Source organism: Schistocerca americana, chromosome 4 (genome assembly GCF_021461395.2).
Source record: "Schistocerca americana isolate TAMUIC-IGC-003095 chromosome 4, iqSchAmer2.1, whole genome shotgun sequence".
Lineage (NCBI taxonomy): Eukaryota > Metazoa > Arthropoda > Insecta > Orthoptera > Acrididae > Schistocerca > Schistocerca americana.
Window position 1 is genome coordinate 622,247,259 of NC_060122.1, and position 17,936 is coordinate 622,265,194.

At 41.8% G+C, this 17,936-nt stretch overlaps 1 protein-coding gene across 1 annotated transcript in view; it reads left to right on the forward strand.

Annotated features, from left to right (window-relative positions):
- LOC124613236 (probable cytochrome P450 301a1, mitochondrial) overlaps positions 1-17,936 on the forward strand; it is a 190,128-nt gene that overhangs the window by 21,794 nt on the left and 150,398 nt on the right. The window lies entirely within an intron of this gene.

Consider the following 17,936-nt stretch of genomic DNA (forward strand, 5'->3'; position numbering starts at 1 on the left):
TACATGTTCTCGCTTCAAGAGCGACAACAGAAAGGCCCCTCTCCACGCCAGACATGAAGGGGTATATCTTTCGGTCTCTTCCATTACTCCTTCAGCTCAAGACGTCAGAAATATTATCTGCCAATCAGCATTGCTCTTCTAAAATGGGAGAATGATGCTTCATTTAAGGCGACCAATCCGAAAATCTGTAGCATCGGCATTTGGATTTGCTGTCTCCCTGTGAAAATCTCTGTAACTGCGTGCTATATTTGTAAAGTATGTGTAGGCTGGGCGCTCCCGCACAACGTAGTGGAATTTGCTTTTAAGCCGAACTCGGGGTCGTTCTTCCTTTCACTTGGGCAAACGCTGTCTGCTCTGTGGGCAGTCACCGGCCGAGATAGATAGGCTGAGTCGTCCTCTGAAGAGACCGGCCCCCAGCGTGGGGTTTATGTCTCCCGAACTAAAAGCCCCTGCGACCATCGTGTCTTGAATGTGTGTGTGTACGCCAGCCTCTAGTATTTCAATCTCGGTGCGCATTTGAGATTTATTAGTTATTTGCATATCGTTTACATGAATTCATACAACATTGACTTTATCTTATGAAGTTTGGGTTCGAATGAAGCGTCTTGATGTGCAGAATATGATTGCGAGGGCGGAATATGTAAGCAATGAAGGTCAGGAGACCACGACGTCTTACATACCTCCCTCCTTCTGACAAATTTTTTTCTCTGGGGTTTGTCAATGCCGAGGAAAACATTGACAAAGTCAGGCAAAAATTATTGTTTTAGATTTTCAAATAAACTTTTCTGAGCCAGTCTTAACAATTTTTTCTAATGATTTCTTTATAGCTATTCTTTCTATTTTTTAATTCTACAATTTATGTTTTGTTGTTAGGCAAATATAGACTTTACAAAGGTTGTTATTCTTTGTCGTTGCCAGTACATGTCTCTGTTTTCCTTTTTCATTTCCAAAAATTTTTACAATATTACTTTTCCTAAACTTTTAGTAAGTGTACAGTGTATTATGTCTTGGTGTGGTTATCTCTTTTCTTCAGTTAGGCTTTGCATAAATGTTCGCAAAAGCTCTGTTGTGTAACATTGTTTTATGTATTTAGGCATTATCTTTTTCTTTATGTGTGTTTTTTTTTTTGTAAGAATGAAGAAGCGTTTTCTCTAATTCTATCCTCAGTATTAATATTATTACCCCAAAAAAGTGTTTTTGAATGTTACTTAAAGAAGAAAAATCCTGCATAAATCCTTTTCTAATTTTACATATAAAAGAAATAAACAGACTTTCCATGAGTTTGTGAGATTATGTAACTATACAAACTAAGTTTCTTTACAAAAGGTTTTAAGGTATCTATAAATTATGGACTTTACATACATAATAAAAATAATTACTTTTACAAAAAAGGAAAATAAATATTTTTACAAATATATTATTTTCTTAGCTCTACTTTTGTGTTTTATCAGTGTTTTCCTTTTTTGCTGCATCAGTTTCTGTGCTAGACGATCCCCACTGAAAAAGTGGAAGGTGTTGACTCATTTGTATGGGTGTCACAAATCATGAGAGAAGCACTCTAGAATGCGATGCCGGATCTTACTTGTTGACATTGTCATCATAGAGTGGTACTTTTAACCGATGACGACGACTGTGGTTTACTGCATAAACAGTGATGCCTTGGTATTCCTTTGCTGTCACACCTGGGACGGTATGGCAGTTCGATGATTGTAGTTGACTACCGACGATCGTCACCCAATATTGTGCTGTGACGTCTTGGTACTTCACACCTGGTTCTGTATGGCAATTTGATGATGTGGTAGGGAGAATACTGTTCATTTTGCTGAATCTATTTCTAGATAATGTTGGTTGGTACTGCTTAATATTCTGTTTGTCGTTCACTTGTATTTGTTTGACGATTCAAGGTTTATTTTTGGAGAGGTGGTTGTGGTGGTAGTTGCCATGCCTCAAAGTTCATGGAAAGACGTTTGTAGCAATTTGCTTTGTAGGATAGGACAGAAAGATATCTTGCTGTCTTCTGCCCTTCTTCATCTTGCATCTTCTGTTCTTCTCTTCTTTCTTGCATTCTTCTGTTCTTCATGGGCTAGGAATATGTGAATTTTAGTGTAGGAGTGATATAGGATTTATAGGATCTGACTGCCTTTCCAAATGTTACTTGATGAGTTTGTATCTTAGTAATTTTTTGTACCTTCATTGTCGTCTCGTCGTATTATGATTCTCCCCACTCTCTACCGTTGTGTAGTAGTGTCGTGACATATGAAATGTCTGTGCTGCGCGTTGTCCTCCTGAAGTCCAACCTGGTTGCAACCTGCATTTCCAGTGTGGCGTTGGTCTTCATGTTGTTGTTATTGCGCTAAGTGCTTTCTCAACATGTCTGCACCCTCTCCATCGCTATCTCGAAGCATCTGGTGTTAAGGTGTAACACGGCGGGGAGTACAAATGGGGGTGGAGGTCCCTGAAACTGTTTATCGTTCTTTGACCGTTGCTTGACCGTGCACCCTGTCCACACCACGTACATGGTAATCCCGAGGCGGTCGTATTGTTCTGCTCCACAGCTGGCTGTTGGCTTGCCTGAAATTATCTATTGAAAAAATGCAAGCGCGTTTAGGGGAGCCACTCAACATTTAAACACAACACTGTCCTGTGTCTGGTATGAAAATCTATATTCTGAGACAATATGGAAACCAGGTTGCACTGTTTACACTCTAAATCGTAAATGTTTATCCCAATTAACAATCTTGATGATTAACAGTCCAAAAAATATAGTTCAGACAAGCGTACGCGTAACCAACAGGACGCGGTTGATTGTTGATGATGCGGAAGCCGAATGATCGAACGAAAGTTCTTAGACTCGTCACACATACAGATATCTGCTAATAGTCCTCCTTGTCATTAGTAATGATATAACACTGTTCGTAAAGTAAAATTTTTCAATTTTCAGTTCTCCCTTGTACGAGCATGCGCGTAACCATCGCGGCGTGGGTGATTGTTGATAATGCGGAAACGTGATGATCGAATGCATGTCCTCACCCTCGTTACAAGACACTGGCACTTGACTGCATTCTATTACCGTAACTAATTTTTGCTGATTCATATTGGTTCATTTTGGGAGACCAAACACGGCGCAGATGATCGATGCCGTGCGACACGCAACGAGAGGATACATAAATACACTATCGACGGCACTGCTCATTTTTAATTACTTCTTGACGCACTTTCCTCTGAACCCTTTGTATATGTCATCACTTTACTATGATAGCACTTGTGGCAACACTTCAACCTGAATAGTAACAACGCTCCTACTTGCTTCTACATGCAGAGCTACATACTACACGACGTAACAGTTTCGTGTCGCGTGCTTGACTCTCTACAGACGCGGCTGCCTGCAAAGGTACTCCACAACTAAGCCAGCGATATGACAATACGCTTACATTCCCGCACGAAATAATTTTCGAATTGTCGGAGAGAATATCGAAATATAAATAATTCCCTACTGCAGGGCGTTAAAGAGATGGTGTGAGGGTAGGGGGGGGGGGAGGTACATTGTCCCATCCCACAGTTATATACCAATGCCACATTGTGGACCAGACATGGGTTACACATAATCATGCAAACATAAAGAACAGTTGTCACATACACAAAATTTCTACATAATAAAAGAACCCTACCTACAGTGCAACCTGTATAGCAAAATACAGTTACAATAGATTGGATAAACAAGGAGCTAATACAATAAGACACAAAAGTATTAAGTCCCTGAAATAGAAAAGTTTACAAATACAATAGGTTAGATATGACAGACAGGTGCCTGAAAGAAAGAGATAAAAAAAAGTAGAAAAACACACACGTTCACTGCTACTCCAAGTAGACAATATCACTGGTGACACTATTAGGCAAAAACTAGACAACCTTCATCAGCACTTGGCCATCAAAAATAAACAAAAAAAATTACTTCACTACTCACAACACTGCATCACAAGGGAGCGTTCTTTACAGTGAAATGGGGTGGGGAGTGACTGTAGTGTCCATGCTGCGCCGACCAGCAGATGTGCAGTATAGTCGTCAGCTCGCCACTCTCGCCTGGCGGTAATCCGTCCATTGGCGAACATGAAACACGTTAACCGTGTTCTCAGTGTTGCCCTAGCTATGTCTATTCAACTTAGCCTTAGTCTGTTACTACTACAGTAGACATTACGATGTTCTATATGACATAATAAACACATACGCTATTGAGAAGAAAAATATATGGATGTCCACTAAGTTAAATTTAGTTTCTAAGTGAATGGTACAAAAAATAATAGCAATCATTAAGCAGGAGTAGTAAGAAACTTCTAAATGAAAAAAAAAACTTTTGGGTAGCACAACCTATATACACTAGACTCTAGTAATCACTCGAACCATATCACTGTGTGGGCAAGAAGAAATATAATACATCTAATCTAGGTTAAACGGATAGAAGGTGGACAGAAAGAAAAAATTTGCGTATGGCTGTAACACATCCTAGTTAAATCTCACTCGATTCGAGTGTCCTCATGAGACCTCATAATAATCAGTAATTAATGTCTGTACTTAAGGACAATAGCAGCTGACGTATATACAGATTCAGACGCATCACCATATATCACTATCATCAATCTTGCTCACTATAGTATAGTCTAATGTTTTCCACTCGGTGTTTTCCCACGTGGCATGAGGTATGCTGTTGATTGCACCCTCAAAAATATGTTACATACGCTTTCCACTTGCTATGTTTCCAGTTTCGCACCTGGTTATCCTATGCATTGTGCCTTGAATTTTGATATCCGTAGCCACCACCGTCGCTTCTGTGACCACCATGGACACAGAAACCACCGTAATGTCTCCTGTCATTATTATTTTTCCAATGTTGTCCACTATGTCTACTGTCATGGTTTGAATGAATATCTATATTGGGTTCATAGTTCCATGATACTCTTCTATCATCTTCTCCCCCTCCTTTTCGTTGTGACTCATACAACGGGTTTAATTGTCCTAACACTAATTTCATTGCCTCTACATCATCTTTAGGAATAGCTAGCAACTTATCCTGAACTCCAGTTGGTAGCTTACTTATGGTCAGGGACGCTATTGCTTCTGTCGTCACTGGTTCACCTAAATAAACGTTCCTCTTATAATTATGTTGAAAAATTTTCTTTAATTTCTACTCACACCTGGTCTCAAACCTTCTACCTTGGTATAGACTGTTGCGTACGTCATTTTGCATCTGTCGCGACCAAAATCGTTGCAAAAATTCCTTTTCAAATTCAGCAAAGCTTGTACAATTATGTCCTATTCTCATACCCCAGGTACCAGCTTCACCTTCCAATCTTGCTGCAATGAAGCGTACCTTTCTTTGCTCGTCCCATAATTCAGGTAACACGCCCTTAAATTGATCTAAGAAATCTTTAGGATGCCACTTCCCATTTGGTTCGAAGTTCTTAAAATTCCCTATGCCAAGGAAGACCTCATCGTTCTGTATACCAATTCAGTTACCTCCAGAAATGCTTCCATCACGTAATAGTGATTTCACTTCACTATTCACCTGCTGACCGACTTGTTCCTTAGTCTTTCCTACCTCACTGTACACCTCTTCTACTCGCCGTGCATAAGCATCCTGGTTTAGCGCAACAGCCGTTTTCCAGCGTTTACAGTGTTTCACTTCCTCACCTAGTTGTTCGAAATGCCCGTCGTAAACCTCAACCTTCTTAGTAAGTTCTTCCTTCACTTCTTTGACTTCCGATTGTACCTTTTCAAAACGTTTAGCATTGCCTGCAACGTTCTCCTCAAACCGCCAGTAAGTTCATCTATCTTTTGATGACTTGACTCAGCCAGCTTCCTCAGAGCCTCATTAGTCTTGTCGATCGTGTTACTGAGTGATACGTTCATATGCTCTACCGATCGCTTAATGTCTTCCCTTAATTGTTTGTTATCTTGCTCTACTTGTTTATTATTATGCAATAATGTTTTTGACATGTCAGCGATAGACATGTCAGACCTAAATCTACACTCATCCCGTCTAGCATCTCCATGATTGGTGACGACACTGCATTAGGACTTCCCATCTCTGTTGATATACTAGTGTCGCCTATACTGGAATCCTTCAACACTTCACTACCACTTACTTCTGTTTTTGCCTCCACCTGATTACTTTCACCTAAAGAGACTGCTTTCACGTCCCTGTCTACAGCAGCTGCACCAACTTCATTATTTACTGTATTGAACCACAGATAAGTCATTCAAGCAAAATTTAAACAAATCACAGTAACATTCGTAGCATAGAATGGATGGCAATAACCACAACCAAACTACAACGCCGTATGCATTCAACGCTGTAATTCGTGCTCAGAAGCACACATAACATACAAGATCACGTAAAAGAAAAAAAAAAAAAAGAATTGAATATAAGCTAACGTAAATATAGTTCTGCAATTGTATTAACTGTTATTAAAAATTACATCACTAAGTAAGCAGTGTCTGACAATGACATTTACTTTACTGTACGATCGGCAAAGTAATTATGGCTCGCAATTTTGTGAATAAAGTATTTCAACTGGTACTTTTTGTAATTACATAACTATAGAACGCAATCTGCACTGCCAGTTAATTACCGTCGTTGCTTCAGTTGCGTGAGGTAACGGTGAGATGTGCGACTTACTTTGCATTGTCTTCTGGTTCCGTAGTCGCTGCTGTTGCGTAGCGCCGACTCAGTTGACGCCGTCCGGCTGTCAGCACTGGACCATCTCTGCAAAGCGTGGTAATATTTGCAGCGTCGCTCCTAGGCACCGCTCACGTCGTACACGGTGACGGCTGCCAAAAAGTTTTCACTTTCGCCCATAGGTGCCACTAGCGTCGTTTTCCGTAATGGCTGCCAAATAACTGTTCCCTTTCGTACACAGATCCCGCTAGCGTCGCCAAAAGCGCACCACCGTGGAGTATGTTTACTTCGTAGCTCTTTGTGCTCCCACACAATGTAGCGGAATTTGCTTTTAAGCCGAACACAGGGTCGTTCCTCCTTTCACTTGGGCAAATGCTGTCTGCTCTATGGGCAGTCACCGACCGACGTAGCTCCCCCTCCCGGATGATGCCCTCTCTCCCTCCATTTATCCTTCCTATCAACTCTGATCCTCAATCCCCCTCCTTTCCTCTGTCCTTTCTCTGGGCTCCCTCTTCCCCCCCCCTTCCGTCCTGTTTTCTCCCCACTAAACCTCTCCCTACCTCCCTTCTCCCCCCCCAGTCCTTTTGTATTCCCCTCCTCTGCCTACCCCACTCCCTGTCGCGTCTGCCCCCCACCCCTCTTATGGGTCCTCATCCTCCTTCAGCTCCTTTCCCGGCTCCCCCCTTCGCTTTTACTCTCCTTTCCCCCCTTTTTTGTTTTCCCATCTTCTGTCCAGTTTCCCCCCACCTGCTCTCGACTGTGGGGTCACATTTGCCAACTTTTTAGTGCAGTGTTCCAGTGACTATTCAGTGTTGTTTGTCTTTCTCGTGTTGCGAACAGAAACCATGCTGTCGCTAGGTGTGAATTTTATGTCCTTTGCGAACAGAATCCAGACTGTCGCCGTGTTTTTTAATTGTCTATTGTTTTCCCTGTCTGCTTCGTATGTATTTTTATTAGCGTCATCATCCCTGTGTTGTTGTTTTAAGTTCCACGATTTCTTTTCGCCTTGTTACTCTCTAAGTCTCCGATTTTATCGCCTGTTTTTTATTATTTGTTCTCTTGATCTTTGTCACAAAATCTGTCGGCTGAAGAGCGGCATACTAAGCTGCTGCCAGCCCGCCCCCTTCGGGGGGAATTGAAATTCAATAAATGAAAAAAAAAAAAAGACCGACGTAGGTAGGCTGAGTCGTCCTCTGAAGGGACTGGCCCTCCGACGTGCAGTTTGTGTCTCCCAAACTAAAAGCCCCTGCGACCGTCGTGTGTACGCCAGCCTCGAGTATTTCAATCTCGGTGCGCATTTGCGATTTATTAGTTATTTGCGTATCATTTACATGAATTCATACAACACTGACTTTATCTTATCGAGTTTGGGTTCGAATGAAGCGTCTTGATGTGCGGAATATGATTGCGAGAGCGGAATATGTAAGCAATGAAGGTCAGGAGACCACAATGTCTTACAACAGTTCTGCTGTGGTATGGATTCTTGTGGGTCAAACCTGTAAGGTGCACACAAATTCCGAAATTCTGGTGACATATGGAAGAAATGCATAGTTGCGTTCAGTCACAGTGTGAATGTGTCAACAGTTTGCCCAAGGCTGCACTTACTGAGATGGTGGTGATCGTGAAGTCCACGTTTTGCACCATGTGATTACTATTTTCTTGGCAAGTTGGAAGAGATTTTCCAATTAAGAGAACGTTCAGATAGCGGTTCTCAGATGGCTCCGTGAACAAGGAGAGGATTCCTGTCGTCGAGGAACTGAACTGCTGATCGAATGTTACCATCGTTTTTCCATAGGCTATGCTGAAAGATATTGTCATGAATCTGTGTCCTTTGAAAAGTAGTGCAGGGTTCAATAAAAGTTACTTGGTCTGCCATAATATCGCGTAACTTACATTTTGCCATCCATTCGTGTATTAAACTGTTCAAGGTTGAATCGAGGGTAATGTCTGATGGCAACAATGCCCCACCGACATGCAGTATATAAGTAAATACTGAGCAGACATGAAACCCAACATCTGGAGTACCACAATGCAGTTACGTTCCAACAATATCAAGGATGAGGCAATGTCTTAAAATATATGAATCAACGTGACCACACTAACAAATTTATATACTAGACAATGTTGATAAACAGTGGCTCTGATTTATGAACTTATGGAATTAAACGCGAAACACAGTTAAGTAGAAGACGGATACATCACCCTCTGATACATAATCGGAATAGAGCTTGAAAAGGAGCAATTAATCTGGCGTCTTATTAATCCGTATTGAAGATTTGTTTCGCACTTGTTCATCACATGCCGTCCGCATTTAGATCCTTTGTATTAAAATGGACCTTCTATCTGGCTATTAAACTACTGACGGCCACAGAATTAATAAGAGAAGCCTCACATAAGGCGGCATGACGTTTTAGAAAACATGTGGTAAGCTTTGTGCTCCAGTGTGAAGGAGGCTATGAACCGAAGAAAGGGAGCCGGCAAATGTCCGCTGACTCCATAGGATTGCTAGGATGTTTCCGAGGTGCTTCCATGCAGAACGGTAAAACAAATGGTATTGGCTGTCTTTATGCTGTAAGAAACGTTGTAAAGTGAATGATTGTGTTTCAATAATAGTAAATTACTTTCGTTGCGCTTGGCTCAAATGGCTCTGAGCACTATGGGACATCTATGGTCATCAGTCCCCTAGAACTTAGAACTACTTAAACCTAACTAACCTAAGGACATCACACACACCCATGCCCGAGGCAGGATTTGAACCTGCGACCGTATCAGTCCCGCGGTTCCGGACTGCAGCGCCAGAACCGCACGGCCACCGCGGCCGGCTTGAGCTTTGCACCGACGTACCAGGTTGAAAAAACGCGCTTGGCAAAACACCGTGTCCTGCGGGAAGAAGTCCGTAACTTCCTGCTGCACATCCTCGTCCGACAGGGATAGTCGACCCTTCAAGGTCTTTCTTAAGGGACCGAAGGAGTGACAGTCGCATGGGAAGTGATCAGGGTTACAGGGAGGGTGCTCGCGTACTTCCCATTTGAATTCGCGTTCTGCGTTACAAAATTTTCGATATGTGGACTTGCGTTGCCGTGTCCCTTGACAGCTAAGAAAAGAATGACAGCACGTTGGTCCTGTTTATACGCATGTGCTAATAACATCACCAGAGTTAACGTTTCCGCATTTACCGCGAGCACGTTGCAAAGACGCGAATGCGTTCCTAACTCCTTGCCTATACGTCGGTACTCGATACCCGCATCTGAGTCGCACTGCGTTGTATATACGCAACAGCAAGTCCGTCAGAAAGTTTTTCCTCGCCTTTTATAGTTAGAGAACTTGGTCTGTTAGTAGCGAATCGTCTGGGACGACCCGAGATAATACAGAAACGGTGCAGTTACTAACCTAGACAACACACTTACAAACAGAAGAGCTGCAAATAAGATTTTCAAGTGGAGAGGTCACTCCAGATTGAACAAAAGCTTATGTTCAAGCTTATCTGTTGCGGTTGATTCAGAACCCTTGACAATGTATTCAACAGAAAGCTTTAACCAGTCTATTTTTTTTAAAAATATTCACTTATTCCATGAACAAGTTTTGAATCTTTTCAGGCTCATTTTCAGATAGTGATCTTGGAATTTACAAGTTTATTTTCACAGCATGAGGCTGGGTACTAGCTCTGTAACAGGAATATATACCGACTGTCATGATAAATCTGTTAGCACGCAGGACCTGTATAACTGGTGCGCGTCACAAACGTCTTCACTCGAAGATATGACATACCTCGCTCATAGATAATTATTTTATGTTTAATAATAAATTTGATATGTCTTAACAGTAGAAGGCTTAGTTATTTAGCTACACGTTACAAAAATTACTCTATCGTACATTATTGGCATAGATATAAAGGTGTCTGTGGTGTAATGGGAAGGATGGAGGGGTAAATATTGTGTGGAGGAGAGAGGGGGTGGTTGGCAGGTTGGCTGTTTCGAGGCAGTATGTCTCTGAATTTCAGAAGGAAAAATTAGTTTTTCATATAATTCTGGTTGTATAGATAGTACACTGATACTACATGTGTGTCGATAAATATTTCAGTTTCTTCAGGAGGACACGTTATGTCTTTGTTAGCAAGATGAAGTACCTGAACGTTTTGTTTACAGAATGACTATTTTGGGCAAGATGTGTGACAAAGCTTGAATTGCTCAGGTTGTTAAGACAGAATGCATCCATGTGCTCGTTGAATCTTGTTGTGAAGCTCCTACCAGTTTTTCCAATGTAGAAGTCTGGACATGAAACGCGAGTGAGTTTGCACAACGTAACTTTGATATCGTTGCATCGTAGTTTGGGTACTGTGAATGAATTTATTTACTATTTTGTTGGTGGCGAAGAAGCTTATTCCTATGTCTTAAAAAGACTGGCAGTTTGGAAAGAGATCTTCCCTAGAAAAGGCATGCTTATAAATGTGGTTTTTCTTGTTTTAGAGTGGTTGTTCGGCGACTGGTTGTTTTAACTGAGGTATATGGAATTGTTTATTTCAGCAGGATGGTATCCATTACTAAAGGCACCTAATTTTACAATTTTTATTTCTTTAGTTACTGAAAGAAATGAATATTTGAAAAAAAAACTGGTTGAATTTTTCTGAATTTTTTATCCAATAGAAGCGATCACTAAATAATTTCATTCACAATTCGCTATAAAAATAGTGACCAGTCTCACTTATTGTAGAAAAATTTGTTATATTATTATTATACAGAATTAATTAATACAAAGGTCATTTAATAACAACACTTTGCTGTGCTCCTGTTACCTTTCGCCAAACCTCTCTACTCAGGGCGTCCTCCTTCTAGCGTACACAGCGACGCACCATTATTTCGTTGATGTGGACTTACCAAGAACGTCAATGTCTGCCGCGTTCTGTCTGCACGGTGGTACCATTCAGTAAATTTTCGGAAACGGATAACTTGTGATTCTCAAGAAATATCCAAAGAATCCTACCAGTTAACTCGATTTTCTTTCAGTCCTGCTCATCATTATTTACTTTGTCCTCATTCTGGCTCTTATTTTACCACTAGCCTTTTGCTCGATTCTTGATGTTTTGGCGCTCCTTGTAAATAAGCCATTTTTGCAGATCAGTCTTCTTTTGACGTCAGCGTTTATAATCTATAGTTGTGGCCCGTAGTATAGTTCCAACCATTACCCTAGCAACTCTTTTGTTATTGTTGTTGGAAATGTTCTTGTCCCATCAAGAGAATTCATACTCCACATTACCTTTCGGCTTTGAAAAGTTTAACGTTAAGAATGCGAATTGGAATAATCTACGCGAAACAGTGTCACATATCAACAGAGTATTTGGCAGTATAGACATAAGGGCTGTGGCTCTACAAGGAATAAAAGACGCATAACGTGAAAGCGTACCCAAAAGTGCCGTATGCCATTAAAGAAGATGCCGTGGTCACCTGAGATGATGGATATTAAACGGACTGCTAGGGCGAGAGGAAAGAGGTTATCAAAAATGCCCCCATCCCTGCAGAAGCCCTACTGTCACAATACACAAATCAAGTCCCAGTATCAAGAATTTCGTGGGCAGCGTAAACAGGCGCAGTGGAGAAGTACCTGAGAAATCACAATGAAAAATGAAGTCAGGCCAATGATCGTGGATGGAGACGGTTAGCAGAACATCTCCTTGGCAAACTCCTCCTAGTCGACGATCTTCATGCTAATCAGCTTCATAGACAGATCGAATGAGTGCTACAAAATCAGTACACAAATACTGTGATAGCTACCGCGTTTGCTAAAGAAAAAGTAGCCCTAGGTCTATCGAAATTGAAATAGGGAAAGCCTCCAGGACCAGATAACATTCATTCCAAAGTCCTCAAACAACTAAAAGCGCAAATTGTTCCATTCCTGACCAGAGTACTTAACAGTTCATTAACACTAAGTAGGGTGCACGACGATTGGAAATTAGTAAAAGCTGTAACAATCAAAAACTCGTAGAACGAGACTACGACTAATCCTGAAAGCTATAGACCAATCTGTCTCATCAACACACTTGCGAGGTCATCAACACACTTCCGAGAGTCCAGGTAAGACTCTTCTCCGATAGATTATAATCGGATAGGGAACTTAACGGACTAAATTTGTACAAGTTCGGCTTTAGGGTACGGAAGCACTAAGGATGAAATTAACGACGTGACTGAACAATAATCACAAGTAACATAATATACCCGAATGTGCGGACATTTTACAATGTGATGTTATCCTCCCGCATTATTTACGCAAATGCGAAAATTACAGGTGCCCCAGTATACATAAAAAAGCTTTATAAATTACTTTAGGGCTAGAGTAGAGGATTGAGCAGCCGGCACACAAAAAGTAATTAAAGAAACTAGTAAATGGTGCTCACAGAGATCGATTTGCGGGCCATTATTTTGTTACAGGGTGGGGCAAATAAAAGTGGCCCGGAGAACAGTTTCGGGGTAGAAAGATACACAGCAGAGCAAAGGAAATACATTAGAAACATGACTATAGCAGATGTTCATCTCTTGGCACTTTTGGGTCCTGGTTAGCAAGTTGCTGAAGACGGATCATAGCTGAACTGCTGAAATTGCTGAAATCTCATCCGGAATGTTCTGATGCAGTTCTTGAAGACTACAAGGGTTATCGCGATACACCTTGGACTTGAGGACTCCCCGCAGAAAGTAATGGCGCACTAACAGATCAGGTGACCTGGGTGGGCAGCAAGGGCCGCGACCAGACTGACTTTTGTTAACAAACTGTTAGGTGTGAAGATTGTATAAATGTGCACGAAGGTCCGGGCGGCTATATAGGAATTTCTTCCATCCAGTTGGAAGTAACTGTAGGTGCATGCTCCTCCGTTAACGCCGCCACAAATGCTTCAAAATATGGGCAATGTAACGCGCCAGAATCAGCGTCTAACGAAAGAAGATGGGACCAATAATGTGGCGTGGAGACACTGCTCATCCAACTCCAACCTTCTGATCATGCAATGCTGTTTCGTGGAAGTTATGCGGATTCTCCGCTCGCCAGAACCTGTGATTCTGTGAGCTGACATAACCACTTGGGCGAAAACAGGCTTAATTAGACATAAAGAAAAGATTAATGTCCAAGCCATTCTTTGTTATCTCAGTGAATACTCACTCACATAAATGGAGACGCGGAGGAGCACCTGCTGGTCTTAATGCATGGACAACAGACACTTTGGTAAGAATGCATGTGCAGGTCCAGGTGGAGTATTCGTCCGCGTGATCGATGTGAAATGCCGGTCTCTTGCGACTGGCGTCGAGTTGATTTGGTTGGACTCTGAAATATTTTCTGATGACCTGCATCCACATTTTCTAGTGTGCGGGCACGTTTCGCAACTTTTTTTTTGTCTTATTCAAAACAGATACTGTCTGACGCCATTTTCGGACTAAGCGTAGCATCACTGACACCATTAAACTTCTCAGCAAACAATATCAACCAAGGCCCAACTCCTGAATGGGAAAGTAAGTGCATGGCAGAACGATTAGGGTAACAGATCAGCCAAAAGTGTAAAAGCAAGTGAGCACATATAGTGCCTTGGAAGATAAATATGCGATCGCGGTGTTTTAGTATGCTCGTCTGTGCAGCCACAGCGCAACACCACGAAGAACTTGCAGTACCACATCAGCTCCACGCCTGCGCAACACACAGTTCCACGAGGAACAATTGTGCATCGGACGGAGGTACATAATACACGAAGTGTAATACAGTCCCATAAATATTCTCAGACCATGAGTGTTAAAAAAACCATTCACAGCTGTAATATTAGGTGAAGTTATACTGACGAAAAAAAAATCGGAACACAAAGAAGAAGTTGTGCGACATAAACGAAAGTTGGTTGGCGTGTTTCTCCAACTGAAAGATGATGTCTGTTCAAATTTTGCGCCAGTCTCATAATAGTGGCACTATTAGCGGCAATATAACAATGCAAATGACGTTTGCTTTAAATACGCGGCACAACGGTCATGAGCGCTAGTTACCTTTCAGATTGTACGTGGTTAGTTGATGTTAGTCAAGAATGCTTTTAAGGCAACAAAGATGTCTTTATCTACACTTCAACGAGATCATATAATAGGTTTACAGTAAGATGTATCTTCCTTCTGCGATATTGCTGAAAGACTTGGTAAGAATTTAGCCAATGCATATGACTACTGGCAGCGGTTATCACGAGAATGTACGGTGGAAAGAAGACCGGGCTCCAGACGGTCACGTGACGCTACACACAGGGAAGAGCATCGTGTTCGGCGTTTGGCCATAGCGCATCGTACTACATCTGCAGCAGCAGTCTGAGCAGCAGTTGTTTACAAAGTGACACAACGAACTGGTACAAACAGGTTACTTCAAGGACAGCTCCGAGCCAGACGCCCTGTAGCGTGCATTGCACTGATCCGAAACCACTGTCATTTGCGACATAATTAGTGTCACGCGATAGCTCACTGGAGAGCTGGTAGTAGGTTTCTTGTGATTTCTGACGAAAACTGGTTGTGTCTCGGTGCCAGTTATTGGTTAGAAAGAAGCCAGTTGAGGGCTTGCAATCAACCTGTCTGCGTGTTGGGGAGACACTGGACCTACGCCTGAAGTTTTGGTCTGTCGTGCGATTTCGTATGACAGCAAGAGGAATCTCGTGTTTATTCCACACATCCGGCCTGCAAATTTGTTCGTCAGTCTGGTGATCCGACCTGTTCTGCTGCCATTCGTGAACAGCATTCAGGGGAGTGTTTTCCAACAGGATAACCTCGCCCCAAACCGCTCTTGTGACCCAACATGCTCTACAGAGTGTCGACTTCTTACCTTGCCCCCCCTCGATCGCCAGATCTGTCTCCAGTCTATCAGATATGGACATTGGACATCATCGGAAGACAACTCCAGCGTCATCCATAAACAGCATTAAACGTCTCTGTATTGACCGCCCAAGTGCAACAGGCATGGGACTCCATCCCACAAACTGACATTCGGCACCTGCGTTGCACGTTTACGCGTTGAATTCAACATTCTTGCGGTTACAGCGGTTATTAATACACCAGCGTTTCACATTTTCAGTAGTTTATCTCGCCTTTAAATTAACCTGTGGTCTTGCGATGATAATCACTTAAATATGTTATCCAAACAAATGTATTTCCGGTATTTCATTGCTCTAGATTAATTACTTTTTGGTGTTGCCATTTTTTTCCGTCACTGTAGTAAGCCACAACTGGATTCATTCTATACAAACATCCCGAGGTGGCAAAATGGTAGAAAAATGCATATGTCATTTTGACATATGTCCATTGTGGGTGTTCGTAGAGAATGAAGCCAGTTGTGACTTAATAAATGCTCCTAAGAGAACAGCATTGGTGGCTTTCTTTAAATTCATGTTTATCACTTTTGAAAGCTCAGCGTTATTAGGATTTTGTCTGATACTTTTAAGAGACGTTTTCTAACACAAAAAAGAAAAAAAAAAAAGAAAAATGACGATGGTTACAGCACAACTATATCATGCTGTCAGTCATTCCAGAGCCTATACCGAGCGAGGTGGAGCAGTTGTTAACACGCTTTTAGGTTTTCCGTGATACCTAAATCACGCAAGGCAGTTCCGCAATGGTTCCTTTCAAAAGCCACAGCCAATTTCTTTCCCCATCCTTTCGTAATCCGTCTCTAATGACCTCGCTATCGACGGAACATTAAACTCTATTCTTCCTTTCTTCGGGCCAGAGCTTATATATACCTAGTGGTTTCTCAGTCTCTTTATATCTCTTATTTTTAAGCTATTTGAAATGCTCATTAATCTGATGGTGATGTATAAATCGTAACCCGTAGCTAATGAAAGTCGTCAATAGAGAATCTGTGTTTTATGGTGTCCATAATTGTACTGATAAAGCCTTCAGATACGGTAAAAATAGGTGCATATCTCTTACGCGACTTGACGTCACACCTGTTACATGTGATTAGTGCTACTGGCTCTGGATCATGGGAACCCGGTCCGGGTCGGGCATTTTCTCCGCTCGGGACTGTGCGTGCGTGCGTGTGTGTGTGTGTGTGTGTGTGTGTGTGTGTGTGTGTGTGTGTCGTGCTCATCATTATTTCATCACGCTCGACGAGTAAATCACCGAAGTGGAATCAATTAAGAATACCTGTACCAGGCAGCCAAATTCTCCAGAAAGATAACGAGGCCAAATTTGTCATACGCACTTTTCATTTTTTTTTTTTTTTTTTGGGCGCATTGGCGTTGATCTGGCCGCCAAAAGCAGAAGCGAGACTGAATGCTGAACACCACAGAATTCTACTCAATGCCTAGTTGATTCTTACTTTACACCATGCAAGTCTGAGTTGTTTGCGTTATAGTGTCAGGAGTTAAAGACACGTGGCAACTCGATATGTCAGTTCAGCTACCGGTAATCTGTTGCAGACCATTATTGGTGAGACATGACCGGCCTCTCCACGGCTTTCATCTATTATCATCCGTTCGTTCTTCAGAGTCAGTCGAACAATCGTACTGTCTTCTTGAGGTGAATTCGTTCTGAAAGGACGCGTGCCTCCTCTTGTTACCCCACTGTTGTCCTGATGAGCACTCGTGCTGTAGTGAAAGCACTACAGCCAACTCTCTGTGTTATCTGTCTGTACGATGCTTCCATTTCTCACATACAAGTGATGCGATATTTTTTAGAATCCGAAATGCGAGGAGATGCGCATGAACGTCTCCTGTTTTGCCATCTCCACCTGAAAAGTTCCGGTATCGTTTCTAACAGTCAACATCCGTCTAGTACTCCCTCTTGGCTATAGAAATAGCGTTTTTCTGAATTGAAACTATTGTAAATATGCTCGCATAGGGAAGGGGTATTAATGAACATATGTCACAATCAGGGAAATGCTGAAGTATCAGTTTAGTACGGTTCCGTCGTGGTATACGGGAAGCAATACGTTAATTTCTTTAAGTGCAAAATAATAATAATTAATTCTATTATAATCTTTACTGTGCTAACACACAACTTTGGATTCAATTACAAGTCGTAAAAAGTTCAAAAAATGTTGAAAACGACAAGTATTGTGCAGTCTAATTCAGTTGCCCCTACCGATGTCTTTTATGCAACTCGCAATGTTATACCTGGTCTTCAAAAACTACATGGGATTCTTACGGAAAAGTGAATAGGCCCTTTTTGTAGGAAATTTAATGCAATTAAATCTTGGCCTGGGGTGATTTTGCGCTAGAGGCCTAGTTTTCGATTTATTCAAGAAAAATGTACAAAAGTGACCTTCAAAC